Source organism: Choloepus didactylus, chromosome 7 (genome assembly GCF_015220235.1).
Source record: "Choloepus didactylus isolate mChoDid1 chromosome 7, mChoDid1.pri, whole genome shotgun sequence".
Taxonomy (NCBI): Eukaryota; Metazoa; Chordata; class Mammalia; order Pilosa; family Megalonychidae; genus Choloepus; species Choloepus didactylus.
The window spans coordinates 126,986,984-127,005,606 of NC_051313.1; the positions used below are offsets into that span (position 1 = coordinate 126,986,984).

Sequence of the window (18,623 nt, forward strand, 5' to 3'; positions counted from 1 at the left end):
GTCTCTGTAATTGGCAGCAAAACACAATTCTTTTAACCCTCAACAGTTTATTATGAAACTTTTCCAACATATAACAAAGTTGAAAGAATTTTACAGTAAACACCCATATCCTACTATCTATATTCTACAATTAACATTTTACTTGCTTTTTTATCATAATCTATCCCTCTGTCCTCCCCCCTAAACATCCACCAATACTTTTTATTTGGGTGGGGGGGCTGCAATTTAAAGGAAGTTGCAGACATCAGTGCACCTTCCCCTGGATTCTTCAGTACACTTATCAAGTAGAAGAGCACAATTCTGAAATGCTTCAGGCACAAAGGCTGAAAATAATGCAAGGGTCATTGAAATTGCTTGATAAAGGATTTGTCGGATTCCTAGAGGTGATATGACGTGGCATTAGATGTGAGAGCATTAAATGGAGAGCCAAGTGCAACATCTGGGGGCTACTCTGGAGAAATGACTCTTCTCTGGGTGCTTTATAGAGTATCTTCTGGGGTTGTATATGGTCAAAATGAAATAAAATCCTTGTATGGAAAGACTGCAAATGGCAAAGCCCCATCCAGCCAGAGCTTCCTGCTGTTGTTCTTATCATGCAGAACATTAAAGACATGCCCTACTAGTGGGCGTCCACATTTCTTCTCTTCAGAGAGATGTAAGTCAATTCTGGAGGTTATTCTTATGCATTATGTAGATATCCCTTTTTGGTTTTTAGTGTATTAGAATAGCTAGTAGTAAATATCTGAAAGTGTCAAAGTCATCTTGAAGATGATTGTATAACTATAGAGCTTACACCGTGTGACTGTGTGATTGTGAAAATCTTGTGGCTCCCAATCCCTTTATCCAGTGTATTGACAGATGAGTAGAAAAATGGGAACAAAAATTAAGTGAATAATAGGGAGGTATTGGAGGTATGGGACGTTTTAGGTGTTCTTTTTTTACTTTAATTTTTATTCTTATTCTTTTTTTGTGTGGTAATGAAAATGGTCAAAAATTGATTGTGGTGATAAATGTACAACTATCAAATTGTGCTGTGAACATTTGATTCTACACTGTGGATGACCGTATGGTTTGTGAATATATCTCAATACTACTGAATTTTGAAAAAAAGGAGATGAACATCAGACGCCACTCCCTGTCCCTCTAGTTTTTCCATCAGTATTTCCTGTCTCTGCTTTCCCTTTAGATTTCTTTTTTTTTTTTCCCCACCAGTTTCTAGCTGGGACAGCAACACACTCTTCTGAGGAGCACTGAAGTTTGCATCTGTGCTTTCTAGGCTGTGTACTGCTTAGCCCTGGAGCACCATGAACTCTCCCCAGTCTGTGTGGAGACCTGGGGAAGGCTGGGAAAGAAACGTCTGCTGCTCTGAGAGCAGATGGTGAGAGGGGCTCGGCCTCCACAGTGAGCTAGGTTAGGGGTGTCTAGGGGAGGGGTCCCCAGAGGCAGCTCCCCATCCTCAGTGCCAAGTTCTCCCCTGGAGGCTGAACTGAGAGAAAGCCCAGGCACTGACGGCCTCAGTGGCAGATGGTCAGAGGGGTTGGGTGATAGAACCAGAGGCAGAAGAAAGGCCTGAGGGGCCCTGAGAAGGAGGCCCATGGGAAAGTGTAGATGTGGGACTTGTCAGTCACACTGTAGAAGGAGACTTCCCCACCCTCATAGTCCAAGAAGATACCCACCCTGCTAGGGGGTTTGCTCAGGGGAAGGAGGGTGCGAGGGGACATGAGGGCCTGATACTTATTAGCATACAGTTCCACAGCCCAGAATCCCTTTTGGGGTGACTCTGTGATTCCCCGAGTCCTTTCCACATTTTCTTCACAAACCCCAAGCTCCCAGGAAGTCCTGTCCCCCACTTCTATTTCCCAGTAATGTCTCCCTGAAGAGAAGGCCTGGTGGCCCAGCACGCACGGGTCAAGGATAAATCTCCCAGGTTTCTGGGACAGATCCTGCCTCGTATTCTTTCCCCTCCCAGTTCGGTGATCTTCAGACAGAAAAAGTTCAAAGTAGGCAGTATCTGTATCCAGAGTCACATTAGCTGTGGAAACAAAGAGAAGAAGAGAGGGCTGGGTCAACTCTGGCATCTCGGGGCCATTGATGACAGGGATAAAAGGAGAAAGAAGCCGACTGTAACCCCAAAGTTCCCTTCTTCCATATTAAAACAACTAAAATGAAAATTATCTCCTCAAAGAGCCACAGGGGGAGCTCAGACCATCTTACAAGGAGGAGAAGAGCCACAGGGGGAGCTCAGACCATCTTACAAGGAGGAGATGTCTCTTTATTTTCTGAAATCCTGAGTCCCTGGAAACACGGGCGGCTAATCAAGAACCATCCCCTCCATCCTCTCATCTGACACAGAGTTTTATACAAACCATTCTCATGTCACTGTATTATTATTATTTGTTTCATACCTCTCTTCTATACTGAACAAGGACCCTAGAAGGTAAGGACTGTGTTCATTCATCTTTGTACTCTCACTGCCTAGCATAGTCAGTCCCTGACTCAAAATTGGTGCTTAATAAATGCATGTAGCTTGAAGGACTGAAGAAGGTCCTGTGGGTAGCCTTTGGCCATGCCCTGCCCACCAGAAGCAGCAGGGGAACAGCCTGAAGGCAGGAGGCCAGGGCTTTCCAGCCCACTGGGTAGGATCCCTGATCTAATGCATGCCAATCTCTTACAGTCTCTCCCAGAGTCCCAAAGCTCAAAACAGTCATGTATGAGAAATTTCTATGTATTCATCAAGTGCTGTTTCCTTTTACTCCTAGGATCACAGCTAGATGACATTTTCCAGTCTCTGTCAGGTACTCAGGAGATGAGTTAACCATTTCTAGGCCTGACCCATGAGAAATCTCTTGCACAATATTGCCCCAGACATGCTAAGAGAGGACCCACAGATGCTTAGAGAGCAACAGCCTGGGAGAAATAAGCAAGAACTCAGGAGGTGAGAGAAGAAGCTAAGACAGAAGCCCAGAGACCTTTTGGAGAAAGCCATGGAAATCAGAAGCTAACCCCAAGAGAGGCCCAGCAGAATCTGGCCATGTGCCTTCCCATGTAACAGAGGAACCCTGGATGCCATCAACTTTTCTTCAGTGAAGGTATCCTCTTGTTGATGCCTCAGTTTGGGCACTTTTATGGCCTTAGCACTATAAATTTGTAACCTAATTAATCTTCTTAGGAAAACCAATCCATTTTTTGTATATCGCAATTTGGAAGCTTTAGCAAACCAGAACCAGCAGTTGCAAAGATAATGGTGCTGTTAAGAAAAACGCCAGAGAATAAAGAAGAGTGGAGGCATGGAAGCATATTAAATTTAGCTTGGTCTGAATTGCCTGTGGGGCAACCCAGGAAGACACATTCAGAGATATGGGGACCTGGCACTTGGGTAAGATCTTGAGATAGGAATGTGGGCATGGTCTGCATGTAAGTTGCTCAAGGAGCACATGTAGAGTGAGAAATGGACCAAGGAACCCCTGGGAATATCCACATTTAGGGATAGACAAGGAAGAGTCAGCATCCCTTGAGTAAGAATGAATATTCCAGCCTCCTTCTCCTGGCTAAGCAGGGTGTTATTGGCTGAGCAGGACATGTTTTTCACAGAGTAGTTGCTGATAATCACGGCCAAGGTGACCATGAAGAGGCCTTCAGCACTGGCAGTGTAAGCCTCCTCCAGGGTGGGCATGACCTTAATCCCCCGACACCACCCTGGGCCCTGGGTACTACCCAACAGAAATGCACTCTAGCCAGATGCCCCTGTCCTCATGGTCCTTCATTTTATTGAGTGGCTTCGAGCCCAGGCGTGGCGAGGAAAAGTGGGGCTCAGCTGAAAAGGCAATGGTGTCCTAGCCAGTGTGTCCTAGAAGCTCAGTTCCTACAGATGAGAACTAAGGTGGGGAAGGAGAGAGCCAGTAGCAGCTGAAACTGGATATGCATGTTCTACATATGCCTTCTGTGAAGGGAGAATGGCAGGAAGGAAGGGCAAGACGGAGGCAAGGTAGGAAAACTGAAGAAGACAGGAAGAAAGAAAGGAAGGAAAGAAGGGAAGGAAGGAAGAAACTTGGAGTTGGAAAACCCCAGGAGATCAATATGCCAAATATGTTGTTAGATCTCTAATGTCAGAGGATAGTACTGCGTGATATGCTTTGTGCTCCACTACAGGGTCCACCATAGTACCAAGCATTTATCATACTACCAAAAATTTACCTGTCTCCTAATACATGCATTTTGCCCGATTCATTCCATGAGGGACTTTAATTTTCTCACTTATGGATGGGGATGCCCATTCAGACCTGAAAAGGCATTTCACTTTCTGTTTCTAGGAAAACTTCTCAGTAATCTTGGCTTCCTGAAGCTCTAGACTAATGCAATAAGAACAGAAAGCTGTCTGACTAGTAGCCTCTTAAGATACTTTTTTTAAAATAAATTCAGTTTTATTGAGATATATTCACATATCATACAATCATCCATGGTGTGCAATCAACTGTTCACAGTACCGTCATATAGTTATACACTCATCACCCCAATCTATTTTTGAACATTTTCCTTACATCAGAAAGAATCAGAATAAGAATAAAAAATAAAAGTAAAAAAGAACACCCAAATCATCCCCCCATCCCACCCTATTTTTCATTTAGTTTTTGTCCCCATTCTTCTACTCATCCATCCATACACTAGATAAAGGGAGTATGATCCACAAGGTTTTCAAAATTGCACTGTCACCCCTTGTAAGCTACATTATTATACAATTGTCTTCAGGAGTCCAGACTACTGGGTTGGAGTTTGATAGTTTCAGGTATTTACTTCTAGCTATTCCAGGACATTAAGACCTAAGAGGTGTTATCTATATAGTGCATAAGAATGTCCACCAGAGTGACCTCTCGACTCCATTTGAAATCTCTCAGCCACTGGAACTATTTTGTCTCATTTTGCATCCCCCTTTTGGTCAAGAAGATACTCTCAGTCCCATGATGCCGGGTCCAGATTCATCGCCAGGAGTCATATCCTGTGTTGCCAGGGAGATTTACACTCCTAGGACTCGAGTCCTACCAGGTGGCTTAGCTAGAGAGAGAGAAGGCCACATCTGAGCAACAAAGAGGCACTCAGGGGGAGACTTTTAGGCACAATTATTTGGAAGTTTAACCTCTCCTGTGCAGTAATGAGCTTCATAAGGGCAAGTCCCATGATAGAGGGCTCAGCACATCAAACGACCATCTTAAGACACTTTTTGACCTGAAGACACTGCTCCTTTTCCTGGTTCAGGAGTTCACATCACCGCAGCTATCTGTTACCCAAAAGAAGTGGCTGGTTTTTTGGGAGAATGAATAGAGCTAGCCTGCAAAGCCAACACTTAGCCTAATTCAGAGATATTTATCTCTCTGGACCTCAGTCAACTAGATGAATTTCTTATATTCCTTGACAACATGCACCTACTAGGAAGACCTAGATGTCCTGGGATCCTAAGGATAACGATATTGCCTCATCAATGCCTGTCATCAGAACAGCATCATCAAAAATCCTAAGAACAAACAGTGGAATTTATCCAGCCATATGAAAAGGAATGATGTTCTGATACATGACACAACATGGATGCATCTTTGAAGATATCATGTTGAGTGAAATAAGCCAGACACAAAATTCTATGGGCCACTTACCTGAAATAATTAGAATATGCAAATTCATAGAGTAAAAACCTAGATAAAACGTTACCAGGGTCCAGGTAGGGGGGTGGGGGAGGGGAATAGGGAATTAATTCTTTAATGACAAAGAGTTTCTGTTTGGTGTGATGGAAAAGTTTTGGTAATGGATGGTGGTAATGGTAGCAAAACATTGCAACGTAATTAAAACTACTGAATTGTATATTTAAAAGTGGTTAAAATGAGAAATTATAGGTTGTGTATGTTACTAGAATAAAAATTTTAAAACTCATAGAACTGTGCAACACAAAGAGGGAACCCTAATGTAAACTATGGACTATAGTTACGAGTATAATTATAGTAATATTGTATTATCAATTGTAACAAAGGTACTACAGTAACGCAAAATATTAAGAATAGAAAAATGTTATTAATGGGGGGGGTGGAATATGGGAAATCTGTACTTTCTGCAAGATTTTTCTGTAAATCTACAACTGCTCCCAAAGAAAATAAACAACAAAAGTAAGTAAATTAATTTAAAAATTAGCTGAAAAAAAATCCTAGGAATCCAGACTCTCCTTAACTATAATCTACCTTTAAAAGAATCTTCAAATACACAAAAGACAGGAAATCAAAGCAATCACTTAAGTACAATTTTTCTTACACAGCCCAATTTTTGCAAAGAGAAAAAACACAACAACAACTAGTTGGACATTTAAAGGCTCGCATAGAAACCTTGCAGTGGAATAAAATGCAAAATGACAAATAGGAAAAAATCTTTCTACCAAATATTCAGTGGGGTTCAATGAGGGTAAGCATGAGACTTAAGACCATCTAATCAACCAACTGAACAAAAACACAATAAACAAACAAAAATTACCTACAACTACCCAATTCAGAGTGAGCAGGACAAAGCAGACTTATGTTTGCAGGAAAAGAATAAAAGGTCCCTGCCACAAAGTAGCAATTGCTATAGAAATCAGGATAGGGTTGCTGTGAACAGACAGAATACAAGGGTCAAGAAACCCTCCTCTATTCTCCATTAATCACAAGCAAAGCTGCCCTCTTAGTAACAAAGGTGGGATCTTCTACCAGTCATGATTTCAGGCCCCCCCCAGGAAAGTCACACTGTGCCCAAACCTCACCTCCACTGGTCTGACAGACTGAAATACCACCACTGATCCTCATACAACGGAAAGACTTTTCTACTCCTCAAATCTTCCTTTTTAAAGTATAATACACTGATCCTGGGAAAGAAATTGTACCTTAAAACCATTACTATTAAACTCCTAGAAATCTCATTAAATGCCACCTTTATCTGAAGCCTTGCCAAAGCCTTCCAGACCAATTTCTCACTTGTTTTCTCTGTGGGGCCACCAAGCTTAATACATAATTTTATCTCTGCACTTTATCAGGCATTAATGAATATCATCCACTCTCATTACAATTAATATTTGAGAAAAGAGGGGGAAAATGGGAAAGTATTATTTATCAAGAAATGACATGCCCATGTGTCACTGGGACATGTTCATGTGCTGGGAAGATTTCGTTTATTCCATTTGTCCCAGTGCAATTATTAACAGTGTTTCCTTTACTCTCATAAGTGTACAGTTTGAATAATATGTACATGGCGCCCTATATTTTATAGTTGATACTCTCACTAAGCCCCAGTATGGTATGGCTCACTCCCTCACTGCATTCTGCCTTGTTCAATTGTCATCTTTTCAGTGAAGCTGTCATTGACATTCCTTTTTATAATTACAATGTCCTCATTGTTCCAGCACTCCCTACCCTTCTTCTCTGCTTTATTTTTCTATAGAACTCATCTCCATCTGATATATTATGAATTTTACCTAAATATTTCATTTATTTGGTGCTCCATCTAGAAGCGAGCACAAAGAGGGTAGAAATTTTCATGCATTTTGTTCACTGATTTATCCTTGGTTTCTAGAACAGTGCCTCAAAAGTGGGAGACACTAGATAAGAAGTTGTTGATTGAATTCATGAGTGTCTGTGGCTAATGAAATGTGACCATGAATAATGTGTATCACCTCCCTGGCAGAAGATTTAAGAGATTGTCTGTGATCTCTTGGGTTCTCATTCCCTCTTCTATGGTGAACAGAAGAGTTTCTGGCCCCCATGGGAAGTCTGTGTGGAGTGGAGCTCCAGCACACCTAAGAAGAACATGCTGTGTGTGTTAGAAATAAACATTTGTTGTTTTAACCAACTGATATTTGAGAGCTGCTATTTGTTACTACAGCATAACCTAGCCTATCCTGACCGACACATTCATCAAAGATGTAAACTGTGGACTGACCAGAGGCTCTTGGTAAAAGGTTAAAGAAACAGACCTCAGGTTCAGAGAGAGATGGTTCAGGCATTGAGATGGTTAGGTTCATGTGTCAACTTGGACAGGTGATGGTACCCAGTTGTCTGGTCAAGCAAACACTGGCTTAACTGTTACTAAAGACATTTTGTGGCTGGATAATAAGCCGAAAGGCTGGTTTATTAAATTATCAGTCAACTGATTGCATCTGTGGCTGACTAGAACTATAATGGATTAAGGGTGTGTCTTCCGCATGAGGGAATATAACTAGTTTGATTTAATCCAAACAGTTGAAGACTTTTAAGGGAGAAGAAAGAACTTTCATTTTTTCTTCAGCTAGCCAGCATCTCCTGGGGAGTTCATTGAAGAGCTTCTTTGGAGTTGCCAGCTCGAGACCTTCCCTACGGAATTTGGACTCATGCATCCTGCCCTACAGAATTTAGACTCATGCATCCCCACAGTTGCGTGAGACTCTTTTATAAAATCCCATATTTACAGATATCTACTGTTAGTTTTGTTTCCTGAGAGAACTCTGACATACACAGCTTGGAACTGGGAGTGCTTCTTGAGAAACAGAATCTTAAAATGGGCTTTTACAATTGTTTTTCTACTCTGATTATATTCAAAGGTACCAATGACTCTATTTCCAATAATCAAAATGGCACTGACAGTCCATGGCATGAAACGGCAACAGAAATACACAAAATATTACCATTTGATTCTTGTAATCATACTCTCGTATAAGGCAAGGTTCTGAGTGACAGTGTTTTTGACACCTTAGCAGAGTTTTGTGGAGTGGAGGTATAATATTGTTGGCTGTTTGTTCTTAGATACATTGGTTACAGTTAAAGAGAAAGGGATGAGCTGAAGGCTTCAAATTTGCAACTTAATGCCATATGAAAGATGTAAGCTTTCTATGTGTGCCCTGAAAGAATATTTTATTTCCTGTGGCGGCAGAATTGAGATCTTTGAAAAACAGACCCAGAGTCTCATTGTGAGAGTGGGAGATTTACAACATAAACTAAAATCTCAGCCTTGCATGGTGTCTGCTGTTAAAGTAAAGACATTGATTGGAAAAGAATGGGATCCTGAAAATTGGGATGGGGCAACATGGGTCGATAATGATGGCAGTGGGGAACCCTGCCATCTGGATTGGAACCCTGGATTCTGCTGAGTCATTGCTAGATATGCCTGTAGTGATCTGTCCTGAGGAAATGTCCATGCCCAACTTCAAGCCTGCCCTGAAGTAAGAGCCACCCCACCTCCAGCCTGCCCTGAGGAGACAGCTACCTAACCTCTAGCCTTACTTGATGAAACAGATTCCTGACTCCCATCTGCCCTGTGGAGCCTGCCATCCAACTTCACCTAAAGGGATTAACTCTTCAGTGTCTGCTAAACCTCTAATCACCTCCCCTGGAGAAACAGCCCTCACTCCTCTGTCTGTTGAGAGTAATCCTCTTTTACCAGATGAAATTGTAATGGAAAACCCTGAGGTAATTGGCTTGAATTGAAAGAACTTCAAATTCTTTTCATGACCCACAACAACCACTGCTCGTTTCTTCAACACCTATAACTAGACTCAAACCCCAACAGGCCCCAAAAGATAAGGTTCAAAGCGTGACCCATGAGGAACTATGCCATACTCCAAAAGAAGTTTTCCAATTTATATAAACAGAAATCAGGGAAATATGTGTGGGAATGGATATTAAGGGTGTGGGATAATGGTAGAAGAAATATAAAATTCAATCAGAGTGAATTTACTGATATGGGCCCACTAAACAGAGATTCTGCACTCAATGTTGTAGCTCAAGGGGTTAGAAAGGGTGTTAACAGTTTGGGTGATTGGTTGAAACATGGTTCAAAACGTAGCCAGTATTACCTGAGGTTGAAATGCCAGAACTGCCTGGTATAATCTAGAGGAGAGGATCCAAAGGCTTAGAGAGATTGGAATGTTAGAGTGGACTATCATGGAAGACCTGCTCACACACCCCAAGAATGTACAGTGGGCACACCTCTTACCAGGACTGTGAGGAATAAATTTGTGAGGCTAGCTTTGTCATCCCTGCAGAGCTCTTTAGTCACCCTACTCTATAATTCAAATATAACTGTGGAACTGCTGCTCTGAGCTGGAATCGTTAGGCACAATGGGGATAATCAGACCCTGTGTTGGCAGAAGCCACGTGGCAGCAGTGAATCACTAAAGACAAGGTAGGTGTGGCTACCATAATGAACAGCAGACTCAAAGCATCAGTCAAAGTAATCTCACTCGTAGAGACCTGTAGTGTTGGATCGTAGATCATGGGGTACCTAAAACTAAAACAAATGCAGTGTATTAAATTCTTGCTTGATCTGTAAAAGCAGAAAAATTCTATTTCAAGTGAACGAAAGTCTAACTTGAATTACAAAAGCAGAGATTCATGACCCCTTAATCAAATCCTAGGCTTGAGACAGTTTACAGACCCAGAGCCCCTTGAATGACGGGAAGGCCAGGTACTCTTTAAGAGGACTCTGTTACACTGCCAACAATTTATACTATCTTTTTCCAAGCCTTTCCCAAGGAGAACTTTTACCAGGGTAATTTAGCATTGGGGAGAAGGAAATGATTAAATATTTTGGGGATTAGTAGACACTGGCACAGAAGTGACATTAATGCCAGGAGACCCAAAACATCACTCTGATTCACCAGTCAGAGTAGGGTCTTTTGGTGATCTGCTGAACAATGGGTTTTTATTTCTGGCCCATCTCACAGTGGGTCCAGTGCACCCTGGACCAATTCTGTGGTTATTTTCCCAGTTCTGGAGTATATAATTGGAATAGACATACCTGCCAACTTGCAGACTCACCAAAATTTTTTATGACTCAGGGAGTGAGGGCTATTATGGTAGGAAAGACAAAGTGGAAGCCACTAGAACTGCACCTGCCTAGGAAAATATAAAATCAAAAGCAAAACTGGATTCCTGAAGGGATTGCAGAAATTAATGTCACTCTCAAGGACTTGAAGGATGTAGAGGTGATTCCCACAAAATCCCCATTCAACTCTCCTATTTGGCCTATGCAGACGACAGGTGGGTCTTGTAGGATGACAGTGGATTATCATAAACTTAATCAGGTGGTGATTCAAAGTCTGCCTGCTGTTCCAGATGTGGTATCATTGCTTGAGCAAATCGACACATCCCCTGGTACCTGGTATGCAACTATTGGTCTGGCAAATGCTTTTTTCTCATTAGCTGTTAGTAAAGACCATCAGAAACAATTTGTTTTCAGCTGCCAAGGCCAGCAGTATACCATCACTGTACTACCTCAGGGGTACATCAACTCTCCAGCCCTATGTCATAATCTTACCTTGATCTTTTCTCCCTCCCACAAGACATCACACTGGTCCATCATATTGATGCTATCATGTTGACTGGATCTAGTGAGCAAGAAGTAGCAACTACTCTAAATGTATTGATAAGGCATTTGCATGTCAATGGATGGGAGATAAACCTAACAAAAATACAGGGAACTTCCACCCCAGTAAAATTTCTCAGCGTCCAGTGGTGTGTGGCTTGTTGAGATACCCATTCTAAGGCAAAGAATGAGTTGTTGCATCTGGCCCCACCTACAATCCAAAAGAGGCAGAACACCTCATTGGCCTCTGTGTTAGTCAGGGTTCTCTAGGGAAACCGAAGCAACAGGAGATATCTGTAAATATGGGATTTTATAAAAGGGTCTCATGCAACCATGGGGATGCATGAGTACAAATTCTGTATGGCAATATGGACAATTCTAAATTCTGCAGAATGGAGCATGAGCTGGGAACTCCAATGAATGTCCTCGATGATCTCCCAGGAGAGGCTGGCTGGCTAAAGCAGAAATGAGAAACCTCTCTTCTCTCTTAAAAGTCTTCAGCTGATTGGATTCTCTCAATGCAGAAGACACTCCCATCGTTTATGTAATCAGCCATAGATACAATCAATTGACTGATGGTTTAATAAACTAGCCACTGGTTTATTAACCCACCATGAAGTGAAATGTCCTTGCAGTAACAGTTACACCAGTGCTTGCCTGCCAGACAACTGGGTACCATTACCTAGCCATGTTGACACATGTACCTAACCATCACAGCCTCTTTCTGATTCTGGAGACAATATATTCCTAAGTTGGGTGTGCTATTCAGGCCCATTTACCAAGTGACCAAAAAAGCCTCTAGTTTTGAGAAGGGACTGGAATAAGATGAGGCTCTATGATAGGTCCAAGCTGCTATGCAAACTGCTCTGCCACTTGGAACATATAATCCAGCTGATCCGATGGTGCTGGAAGTGTCAGCGGCGAATAGAGATGCTGTTTGGAGCCTTTGGCAGGCGTCTATAGGAGAATTGCAATAGCAATTCCTTAGGATGTAGGAGTAGAGCTTTACCATCCTCTGTAGATAATTACTCTCCTTTTGAGAAACAGCTTTTGGCCTGTTATTGGGTGTTAGTAGAGACAGAACACTTAACCATGGACCACCAAGTTACCATAAGACCTGAGTTGCCTATCATGGGCTTGGTGTTGTCTGTCCTGCTATGTCATAAAGTTGCGTTTGCACAAGAGCACTCCATCCTAAAATGGAAATGGTGTATATGACATGGTGCTTGAGCAGGTCCTGAAGGCATAAGTAAGTTACATGAGGAAGTGGCCCAAATGCCAACTCCTGCCATATTACCTTCTCTTTCCCAGCCCACAGCTGTGACCTCTTGGGGAGTTCCTTATAATCAGTTGACTGAGGAAGAGAAAACTCGGGCCTGGTTTATAGATGATTCTGCATGATATGCAGGCACCACCCAAAAGTGGACAGCTGTAGCACAGCAGCCCATTTCTGGGATGTCCTTGAAGGACAGTGGTGTATGGAACTTCAAGCAGTGCACCTGGCTGTTTATTCTCCTTGGAAGGAGAACTGGCCAGAGGTGCATTTGTATAGCAACTCATGGACTACAGCTGATGGTTTGGCTTGATGGTCAGGGACTTGGAAGGATCATGATTGGAAAATTGGTGACAAAGTGGTCTGGGGAAGAGGTATGTGCATAGATCTTTCTAAGTGGGAAAAAACATGAAGATATTTGTGCCCCATGTGAATGCTCACCAGAGGGTGACTTCAGCAGAGAAAGGCTTTAATAATCAAGTGGATAAGATGACCCATTCTGTGGATAACATTCAGCCTGTTTCCCTAGCCACTCCTGTCATTGCCCAATGGGCTCATGAACAAAATGGTCATGGTGGTAGGGATGGACATTATGCATGGGCTCAGCAACATGGACTTCCACTCACTAAGGCTGAGTTGGCTATAGCCACTGCTGAGTGCCCAATATGCCATTAGCAGGGACCCATACTCAGTCCTCAATATGGCACCATTACCCGAGGTGATCAGCCTGCTACCTGATGGCAGGTTGATTACATTGGACCAGTTACATCATAGAAGGGTCAGCAGTTTCTTCTAATGGAAATAGACACATACGCTGGATATGAGTTTGTGTTCCCTGCATGCAATATTTCTGCCAAAACTACCATCAGTGAACTTACGGAATATCTTATCCACTATCGTGGTACTCTATTGCTGACAGGGAGTCACAGGAATGAGACACGGACACAAAGCTAAGAGTTAAGGGAGCAGGGGGCCCACTCACCTCTAGGGCGAATGGACGCCAATGCATCTTTGCTCCAGCTATTTATTAGAGCAGATCACGTGCATATGCTAAAGATCCTCGGGCTCGGGAGAGCCCACCAGATAACTAAGTTTACATCAGATGCATTTACATCAGGTGCGTACATCTTGTTTACATCAGGAACGTCATAGTCACAAGTTACATCAGGTGTATATCATAGTCACAAGACACATACATCAGGTGTATATCGTTATCATAGTCACAAGGCTCACATCTTTACAGGGCGGTCCTGCATGGCATTCTATGCAGGCCTGCGGCTCAGCGTTCTAAGCCACCACTCTAGATATGCCTCAGGCAGCATGGAAGACTCAGTTTCCCACAGTACTCCACACAGCATTGCTTCTGACCAAGGAATCCACTTCACAGCAAATGAAATGTGGGAATGGGCACGTGCTCATGGAATTCTTTGGTCTTATCCTCTTCCCCATCATCCAGAGGCAGCTGGGTTGATTCAATGGTAGAATGGCCTTTTGAAGACTGAATTACAGCAATACCTTGCAGGGCTGGGACAGTGTTCTCCAGGAGGCTGTTTATGCTCTGAATCAGTGTCCACTCCATGGTGCTGTTTCTCTCATAGCCAGGAATCAAGGGGTGGAAATGGGAGTGGTACCATTCACTATTACCCCTAGTGATCCACTAGGAAAATTATTGCTTCCTATCCCTGCATCCTTAAGCTGTGCTCGACTACAAGTCTTAGTGCCAAAAGGAGGAGTCCTCCCAGAAAGACACAATAATGATTCCATGGAACTGGAAGTTAAGGCTGCCACTTGGTCGCTTTGGGCTTCTCATGCCTCTGAATCAACAGGTAAAGAATGGGATTACTGTACTGATTGGAATGATTGATCCCAACTATCAAAGGGAAATAGGACTGCAACTACACAAAGGAGGTAAAGAAGAGTTTTCCTGGAATACAGGAGATCCCCTAGGGTGTCTCATTGAACTACCATGCCCTGTGATTAAAGCCAATGGAAAACTGCAACAACCCAATCTAGGCAGAACTATCAGTGGACCAGAAACTTCAGGAATGAAGGTCTGTGTCACTGAACCAGGCAAAGAACATGGCCAGCTGAAGTGTTTGCTGAGGGTAATGGAAAAATGGAATGAGTAGAGGAGGAAGGTAGTGAAACTATGACCCCATGACCAGTTACAGAAATGAGGATTCTAATGGTATGAATATTTCCTCCTTGCTTTTTTGTGAGTATATTTGTATTTGTTTATAAAGCAAATATCTTTGTTTTCTTCTCTATCTTATCCCCTTATTATATGATATGAGTTGTATTGTTTATGTTGTAGTCTTTAAGTTACAGGATATCAAGTTTAAGAGTGAACATTACCAAGGACTCACTCTGTATTCTGAAGAGATTTAGTCCATTTCCAGTGTCCACAGGACAAGTGAGCATTGTTAGCTGAAACCTACGTCTGTTAATGTGTTCTATTTTGATATTAAGTATGCATTAAGGTGATATGTATAGCTGCCAGGTTGACAAGGGGTGGACTGTGATGGTTAGGTTCATGTGTCAACTTGGCCAGGTGTTGGTGCCCAATTGTCTGGTCAAGCAATTGCTGGCCAAACCATTACTGCAAAGACATTTTGTAGCTGGTTAATTAAGCAGAAGACTGGTTTATTAAATCATCAGGCAATTGCTATATCTGTGACTGATTACAGCTACAATTAACAAAGGGAGTGACTTCCACAATGAGAGAATAAAACCAGTTAGATTTATTCCAATCCGTTGAAGACTTTTAAGTAAGAAGAGAGAACTTTCACTTCTTCTTCAGCCAGTCAGGCTCTCCTGGGGAGTTCATTGAAGATCTTCATCAAGTGGCTAGCTTGCTACTTGCCCTACGGAATTTGGACTCATGCATCCTGCCTTTCAGAATTTGGACTCATGCATCTCACAGTGGGATGAGAACCCCTTATAAATCTCATATTTACAGATAACTCCACTCGTTCTGTTTCCCTAGAGAATCCTGACTAATACAAGCATGATGGGATAACCACTTATAGTTTCATGGAGCAGATTCATTTATTCCTTTGATTAGTATTTATTGAGCACTGATTATGCCCAAGGTTTTGTTCTAGAGATTGGGATAGAGCAAGGAATGGAATACAAAATTATGCTTTACAAAAGTTATATTTTAGTGGAAGAGACATAATGAATAGGATAAACAAGCAAAATGCAGAGTACATAAGAAGGTGAAAAGTGTTAAGGAGAACATGGAAGCTGGGAAGGGGCTGGAAAAGGTCAGGCGATGCTGTTTGATCTTCTTAGTCCTGGACAACAACCAAACTAGAAAGAAGAAATGGGCTAAAATCAACAGTTATTTGATTTTATTTCTGTTTGGACTTAGTGAAGAATTCATGGGGCATCAGAAACTCCATAAGGTGGGAGTGTTCATTGGTGCAGTGTTTGGAAAACAGATTACTAATATCTATCAAGGGTAAAGGTAAGTATTTCCCATGACACAGCACTTCTACTTCTAGGAAAATCCACAACTAAAACATGCTGAAATGTGTGCCAAAAGACTTATACAAGAATATTCTTAGCATCTTTGTTTATAAAGCACGAAGCTGTACACAACCAAAATGATCATCCAGAGTAGAATGGATGTATATATTGTAGCCCAGTTAAACAATGGAGCATTATGCAGCAATGATAAACAAGGGAACTACAGCTATACACAAGGACACTCAAAAATCTCAAATACATAATGGGGAGCAAAAAAACCCAGACATAAAATATACTGTATGATTACATTTTTAAAAATTCAAAAACAGGCAAACTAAATTGTATACTGTTGATTGATGCACATTTTGGGGCTAGAGGTTTAAAGAAAAGCAAGGCAGCAATTAAGTGTAAAAGTCAGGATAGTGTTTACCTTTTAGATGGTTGGAGAGGGGTTGAGATTGAGAAGGGGCAGAAAAAAAGCAGTGTTCTATTTGTTGCTGTGACTAGTGTTTACATGAATTACACCTCATAATAATTCAGTAAGCCATACATTTATGTTTTAAGTTTTCCTGATGTGTATTATATTTCACAATAAAAATATCAAAATAATTCTAAAACAAGCAACTGGGAAGGCCCTAAGGTATCTTTTAAGATGTAGATATAAAACTAATCTGTAGGTAGAATAGCAAATTAATAGAGACAGACAGATTACAGGTTACTAGGAGTCCAGTATGTGTGAATGGGGAGTTATTACTTAAAGGGTGCAGAATTTCTCTTTGAGGTGATGAAAAAGTGTGGGTAATGGATGTTGATAATGGTAGCACAACCAAATAAGAACATGAATTGTAATCTTGAAAGTAGTCAAAAGGGAAATTTTTGGTTATTTATCTGTTACTAAAATAAAAAGTAAAAAAAGAAAAGAGGTCGATCTATGGGTATTAAACAATCTCCCCTTCTCAAGATCACAGCTGAGATCTGTGTGTGTGCTTCTCAAGAAGCGATGCCCACAGCTTATCAGGGTAAACCCACTCACAGGAGAACAGGAGGAACCCCCCTTCCTGCTTATCGGGGATTCCAGGCAAAAAACTGCTGGTCTGCAATGGGCCCGAGTTTAGGGCAGAAAGTTTTCCCCAAGAGTCACACTGTGAAATGGAGCAAAAGGAAGTGATCTACAGTCACCACGAGGCGCACAATGGCCTCATCGCAGGACCTGCCTTCTTGGAAATAGCAGAGTTAGAAGCCATTTTTGTGGGCTGTGATGTTGCTCCTGATCAGGGCCACGTGCCCCTTGCTGATTGTCATTGCTCGCAAAGGTCATTCTTCCTCAGTTCCCCTCCGTCTGCTCCTCTAGCCTTTCTCGCCCATCCTTCTACACAAATACTGCAGGGGAGAACTGAGAGGGGAACCACCACACCTCCACGGCCTCAGCATTTCTCTCGGGTGACAGGTGGCAGTGTAACGTGCTGCTTTTCCCCACCATGGCCAGGACTGGATCGGCAGGCCCCACGACAGTAAACTGGGCTGTTCCACAAAAGGGTAGAATCAGACAGAGGTCCCAGCCTTCAAACATCTAAGGCGGGAAACGGAGTGGATATTCCAGGGGACAAATGGTTTCTGGGGCCACAGGGGCTTTCTGGCCTGAGGATTCTGGGGGACAGCAGCTGTGGCTGGATGGCAGCCCCTCTGGGTGGGATTGCTGTTGAAGCTGCTGATGGCTCCTGAGTGAGACACTGCGGAGCACACAGTGAACCGCCCTCCACACACACACAGACCCTGTGCTCACAGGGGGTTTTCCTCTACTGCCCAGTCTGGCACAGTGCCAGGAAGGTAGTATAACCTTGTGCTTTTTAATACGGTAGCCACTAGCCAGTCAGAATTGAAAGGTGCTATCATTGTAAAATAAACACAGGATTTTGAAAGCTCTGTGTAAAAAAATTAAATATCTATTTGGTAATATTTTATATCAATAAAATGATGAAATGAAAACCCTTTGGATATCCTGGGTTAAACAAAATATGCTATTAGAGTTGATTTAATCTCTGTTTATTTTTTTGAATGAAGTGACTAACATTTAAAATTTAAAATTACACAGGTGGTATGGTGACTGTCGTATTTCTATTGGACAGTGCTGATGTAGCCTCAAGGAACATGCCCAGAAGGAAATGATTCGTACTTGCCTCTGTTTTTTTGTGGACTGAGGGCAGATTTTCCTTTCTGAGGAGATGGTAGGGACAGTTGGCATGAACCCCTACCTGAGACCTGAGCAAACAAGCTGAGGAGGAAGAAGAGAAGGGAGTCTGGCAGGGGGAAGTGCAGGGAAGCAGCTGGCTCCATAAGCACCTGAGATGGAGAAATTGGCCAAGGAGAAGGCACCTTGGTTCTGATCTGGGTCAAACTTTCCTGTTACCCGTGCAGGTATCATTAGTGCCACAATGTCTGTCCTCCTTCTCCTGGTTTAGGTATCTCCACATAGATACCAGAAAGCTTAATTGATTAATTTAAGCTTCCAGGAAATAAAGCAACAAACCACTTTTTTTTC

General features: G+C 42.3%; 1 pseudogene; it reads right to left on the reverse strand.

The window, feature by feature from the left end:
* Positions 1-1,514: 1,514 nt before the first annotated feature.
* Positions 1,515-18,418, reverse strand: LOC119540807 (annotated as a pseudogene).
* Positions 18,419-18,623: the final 205 nt, after the last annotated feature.